Source organism: Natrix helvetica, assembly GCF_964273705.1.
Source record: "Natrix helvetica genome assembly, chromosome: 1".
Classification (NCBI taxonomy): Eukaryota; Metazoa; Chordata; class Lepidosauria; order Squamata; family Natricidae; genus Natrix; species Natrix helvetica.
The window spans coordinates 57,799,767-57,806,404 of record NC_138548.1 but is presented as its reverse complement, the minus strand read 5'-3'; positions in this window follow the sequence as shown (position 1 = coordinate 57,806,404).

The following is a 6,638-nucleotide window of genomic DNA, read 5'->3' as shown; positions in this document are numbered from 1 at the left end:
CCAAGATCCCTTTCACAGTTACTACTACTGAGTAAGGTATCACCTATACTGTACCTGTGCATTCCGTTTTTGTTGCCTAAATGTAGAACCTTACTCTTTTCACCATTGAATTTCATTTTATTAGATAGTGCCCAATGTTCAAGTTTGTCAAGATCCTTCTGTATCTTAAGCCTATCTTCTGGAGTGTTGGCTATTCCTGCCAGCTTGGTATCATCTGCAAATTTGATGAGTTCCCCATTTATTCCCTCATCCAAATCATTGATGAAGATGTTGAAGAGTACTGGGCCTAAAACAGAGCCTTGGGGTACTCCACTGCATACTTCCCTCCATGTAGATGCAGTTCCATTGAGAACTACACGTTGAGTGCGGTTGGTCAGCCAGTTACCAATCCATCTGGTGGTGATGCTGTCTAACCCACATTCTTCTACTTTATCTAGTAGTAGGTTATGGTCTACCTTATCAAAAGCCTTACTGAAGTCCAAGTAAACTATATCAACAGCATTCCTCTGGTCCACTAATTTTGTCACATTATCAAAGAAAGCAATAAGATTAGTCTGGCATGATCTGTTTTTGACAAATCCATGTTGGCTTTTGGCTATTACTTTGTTTGCTTCTAGGTGTTCGCAAATTCGTTGCTTGATTATTTTTTCCAGAATCTTTCCTGGTATTGAGGTTAGGCTGATAGGTCTGTAGTTTCCTGGATCTAATTTTTTCCCTTTTTTGAAGATGGGAACCACATCAGCTCTTTTCCAGTCCTCTGGTAGTTCCCCGGTGTTCCAGGATCTCTGAAAGATATAATTCAGTGGTTCTGAGATCTCGTCTGCTAGTTCCTTCAGAACTCTGGGGTGTAATCCATCCGGTCCTGGTGATTTGAACTCATCTAGGGTAGACAGGTGCTCACTTACCATTTTCTTCCCTATTTCAATTTGTGTTCCTAATTTTGTGGTGCTGCTTTTGATAGGTTGGACTGTTTTATCCCTTTGTGAAAAGACAGATGCAAAACATGAGTTAAATAGTTCTGCTTTCTCCCTGTTGCTTGTCACCTTCTTGCCACTTTCTCCTAGCAATGGACCAATTGTTTCCTTAACTTTTTTCTTGTTTTTAACATGTTGGAAGAAGCTTTTTTTGTTAATTTTTACTTTTGTGGCAAGCCTTTCTTCATTATGAGCCTTAGCTTTCCTCACTTCATCTTTACAGGCTCGGGCTATTTGCTGATATTCTGCCTTAGTTATGTCCCCCTCCTTCCACTTTTTATACTTACTTTTTTTGTCTTTCAGTTTGTCAGATAGTTGTTTATGCAGCCATGCTGGTTTCTTTTGGGAGCTGTTGTTTTTCTTCTTCATTGGTATTGTGTTAGACTGGGCTTTTCTAATCTCATTTTTCAAAATTTCCCAAGCTTCTTGAGTTGTTTTCCCCTCGAGGATTCTCATCCATGGAATTTTTCCCAAGCTCTCTCTAAGTTTATTGAAATTAGCTTTCTTAAAGTCCAAGACTCTAGTTTGACTTTGTTCTACTACTTGTGTTTGGATAATGTTGAATTCCAATATTGCATGGTCACTTGCCCCCAGGGTTCCTATGGCTTCAACACCTTCTATCATTTCCTCTCTGTTAGTGAGAATTAAGTCCAGTATGGCTGATCCCCTTGTTTCCTTATCTACTTTTTGGAAAACAAAGTTGTCTGCTAGGTTTGTTAGGAACCTGTTGGATCTTCCACTTGGTGCAGAGTTTGTTTCCCAGTTGATGTCAGGGTAGTTAAAATCTCCCATTACTATTGTGGTGTGCTTCCTACATACCTTAGTTAGCTGACTAGCAAAAAGTTCATCTTCTTCCTCTGCTTGGTTGGGTGGCCTGTAGTATAGACCTATGGCAATGTCATTTCCCCCACAACCTTTAATATTGACCCAAATGCATTCAAGATAGTTCTCATTATTGTTGTGCTCTATTTCTGTAGAGACATAGTTATTTCTTATATATAGTGCAACTCCACCTCCTCTTTTATTTGGTCTATTTCTTTTAAATAATTTAAATCCTTCTAGCTGTATGTTCCATTTGTCAGTTTCATCCCACCAAGTTTCTGTAATGGCAATAATATCATATCTGCCCTCTTTTACTTGAATTTCTAATTCTCCCTGTTTATTCCTCATACTCTGTGCATTGGTATATAGACATTTGAGTCCATTTTGATTGACCTTGTGTTTACTGTCTACATAACCTGTATTATGCCTGACTGCCCCTATTTTCTTGCCACTTGTGTGATTCATGCACATGGTATGACAATCACTATTACATGCTTGGTTTTGCTTGACAGCAGGAGTGATAATCTTACCCACACACACATCTATGTTACATGCATTTATAACCCTATGAATTTTAGTTTGCTGGGGACAGAGATGTTCTGTATCTATTAATTCTCTGTCCCCGCTCTTCGGTTTAAATGTTTATCAAGAAAATCTGTGAATTTAATGCCAAGTAACTCAGTTCCTTTCTTGGATGGGTGCAACCCATCTCTTTTGTACAGTTTTTCATTGGACCAGCTACAGGCTTCATGACTAATAAAACCAAAGCCTTCCCTTTTACACCACTCCTTTAGCCAAACATTAAACTCTGCTACACGCTGGCCCTTCCCTTTTTGTTCCTTATATACAGGTAAAACCTCTGAAAAGATAAGCCTACAACCTATACTATTAAGTTCATACCCCAAGTTCTGGAAATCATTCTGCACAGAAAGTACATCTTTCTGGGATAGATCATTAGTGCCAAGATGTATAATAGCATCAACGTCACAGTCCTTACTTGCATTCTTGACTATCTTAAGAATACGCCTCTTGTCTCTGCTGGCAGTAGCACCTGGCAGACACCTGACCTCTTTTAAAACCTCCTTATCCTCTCCTAAATTAACATCTCTTACGAGGGGACTGAGAGGACTTCCAACCCCAGCAGCCTTTTCCTCCACTGCATCTCCTAGCTGGGCATTCATATAAACCAGGGGTGGGGAATTATGGCCCATTTATGACTCGTGGACTTCAATTCCCAGAATTCCTGAGCCAGCTATGCTGACTTGGGAATTCTGGGAATTGAAGTCCATAAGTCAAAGGGGCCCTCGTTCCTCATTTCTGAGATAAACGGTTGAAATTCTGACCACAGAATTAAGACAATGTAAAATTGCATTTAGAGTACTGTTTTCCAAACTTGGCAACTTTACGATGTCTGGACTTCAACTCCCAGAATTCCAGGCATGTGTGAAACCACACAGCTTAAGTAGCCAAGTTTGAAAAACACTGAGGAAGTCCAGAAAGCTGCTGTGATGATCAGATGGATCCCCATTCAGTTCCCTTGTGTTGAAGAATTGTTAGGCTCAATGCTGGTTATGGTATATCGCTGCCTTCTGTAACACTGTATCTTCTGCAGGAAGTCCTCAAGTTAAGATCACAACTGGGACCAGAATTTTTGTTGCTAAGGAAGGCAGTTAAGTGAGTTGCGTGCAATCATTCACTAAATCTGGCTTCCCTCGTTGACTTTGCTTGTTGGAATCCTGCTGAAAAAGCCTCAAGGAGCGATCACATGACCCTGGGAAGCAGCAACCATTGTAAATACATACTAATTTACCAAGCACTCAAATTTTGATCACATAACCGTGGGAGACACTGCCATGGTTGTGAAAGAACTGGTCAGTGGTTGCATGCTCACATTTGCGAACCGGCAGCAAAGTTTAAGTGAATCCCAACACTGTTAAATCTGCAGAAAAAACGATTGGAACCAGCCTGCTTTCCATAGAAGTCTTGCATATTGTGCCGGTCAGGAGGGTTGAGAAAACACAGTATCTACTGTGGAAAGTTATCACCCAGCCCCCTCCCAGAAAAATGAAATATCCTAGTAAATATTGAAAAGGCAGAATATTTCTCTGGATGTAAAAAGGAAGAAACATGTTTTAAAAGACAGAATAGCTGCATGCAGCTTCCTGCCCATCCCCCTTTGTCAATGAGCCATTAAAGCCTGAGCTAGTTCACTTTACATAATAAAGAGTTCTCCCCTCCAACTCCAGTGTGATGGGATTAAGGCAGGATAATATTGGTCCTTTACCCAACTCCCCACATGGCATCTGAGAACTCAACCAAACCTGGATTCAAAATGCAGCCTAGAAAGTTGCCCCTGCATGGCCCCATAGGAGTCTGACAACCAATCAGAAGACAAGCTCAAGATCAAAGGCCAGAGAGGGCATAAAACCAGGGACTTTCAGCATCTGAGCCCTTCCTTCTCTTCTTCCCAACACTGAAGTATGTGATCATCTTTTCCGTTGAGGACTCAAGCCATGTGGTCCTGTCCACCATTAAAACCATCTTTCCAAGCAGCCTCCATGTCTCCAGTGTCTTTTTCCCCACTTGGAGCCGAACCCAGAAGGACATTTCTTTCAACACTACAGACCCCTCGCATTCTAGACCAGTGGTTCTCAATCTCTGGGTCGGGACCCCCTTGGGGGTCAAATGACCCTTTCACAGGGGTCGCCTAAGACCATTGGAAAACACGCATTTTCAAAAAAATACGGAAAACATAAAATAATCTTATGGTTGGGGGTCACCCCAACATGAGGAACTGTATTAAAGGGTTGCGGCATTAGAAAGGTTGAGACCCACTGTTCTAGACATAAACTGTTTCAACTCCTCCCCTTGGGCTATAGGCCACTGCATGTCAAAAGAAATAGACACAGGGACAATTCCTTGCCATCACTCTACTGAATACCTAATTCTCGCATTGCTAAGCCTACATAATTTACTCATATGGTTGTAGCATTGTTGTTGTTATTGTTGTTGTTGTTGTTGTTGTTATCTTGTTTACTACCCCCTTATTGGGATGATGATTCTGTTGCTTTACTATGTACATTGAGACCTTCTACACCAGAGACAAATTCCTTGTGTGTCTAATTACACTTCCTATTCCTATTCCATTCCATTCTTCTGTAAATTATATAAAACGTGACCCTTTAGAAAAAAAAACTCTAAAATTTCCAGCCAAGAGGCCAGAGGAACAGAATATTTCCTTCTGCGAGCCGCGAGTCTGTAGCTCGGATACAAACGCCGTGCAAGAGAAAAGCTTCTCGGTAGCTTCAGCCTAGCGCGTCTCTTCACTCTCCTACTTCCCAGGCGAAGAGCCCAACTGGCGGTGGTCCTTCTTTGGAAGGGAGCTGGGAAACCACCACCACCACTCCGTCACGTCAGGCATCCGCCGAAAAGATGCTGTGTCGGAGTTGCGGAAGCAAAGAATTCAGTCACGTCCAAGCAGCCGGGTAAGCGGTAGAGGTTTCCCGGTACATGCAAATAAGCATCCCCGCATAGCATTGTGGGAAGAGCGCTAACCGGAGTTCGCCTCCGTTGGCGACGCGGCGGAGCCTCCGAGAATCTGATCCGCGCAGGAGCAAGGCTTTGCAAGTGTGGGGGTAAAAGTCCTTTGTAGCATTGCGGGCCACCGTGACCTGAATTGAGTGGAGCGGTGATGGGAGCGGGTCCCGGCACGAAACAAAGCATACTTACCTGGCAGGGGAGACACCTTGATCATGAAGGAGGTTTTCCCAGGGTGAGGCTCATCCATTGCACTTCGGGTGTGCTGACCCCTGCGATTTCCCCAAATGCGGGAAACTCGACTGCATAATTTGTGGTAGTGGGGGACTGCGTTCGCGCTTTCCCCTGATTATTTGGTTCGAAAAACAGAATGAAGTTTATTTCATCTACACTAGAACTATAACTCTCGAATTTATCACCCGATAAGTTTTCTGTGAGTCTGCCCTCTGTTGGCGTTATATTTTTGTCGTCAGCTGCATAACTTTTTCTCGCTGGAGAAGCAAAGTTTATTAGCAGGAAATTGGGCGACAAAGAATAGTTACTGGGACATTGTGCGTCACACCACTATAGAAAAACTGTAAAACGGTGCAAAACCAGTGAATGAGAGACCTGGCCCAAAAAATCGCCAAGCGTGGAAAACGACACGGTCACATCTGCTAAATTACCAAGGTTTTTAAATAGCTTTTATGTTAAAAAACTAATATAAAAAATGTTCCCCTTCAAAACAAGTCCCCAAATTTTGCGAATGGCACTTAAGTATCTCTCGCAAAATTAATACTTTGAAAAAATGGCTCCCAATGATTTTCTATTTTTCGAACCAAATAATCAGGGGAAAGCGCGAACGCAGTCCCCCACTACCACAAATTATGCAGTCGAGTTTCCCGCATTTGGGGAAATCGCAGGGGTCAGCACACCCGAAGTGCAATGGATGAGCCTCACCCTGGGAAAACCTCCTTCATGATCAAGGTGTCTCCCCTGCCAGGTAAGTATGCTTTGTTTCGTGCCGGGACCCGCTCCCATCACCGCTCCACTCAATTCAGGTCACGGTGGCCCGCAATGCTACAAAGGACTTTTACCCCCACACTTGCAAAGCCTTGCTCCTGCGCGGATCAGATTCTCGGAGGCTCCGCCGCGTCGCCAACGGAGGCGAACTCCGGTTAGCGCTCTTCCCACAATGCTATGCGGGGATGCTTATTTGCATGTACCGGGAAACCTCTACCGCTTACCCGGCTGCTTGGACGTGACTGAATTCTTTGCTTCCGCGGATGCCTGACGTGACGGAGTGGTGGTGGTGGTTTCCCAGCT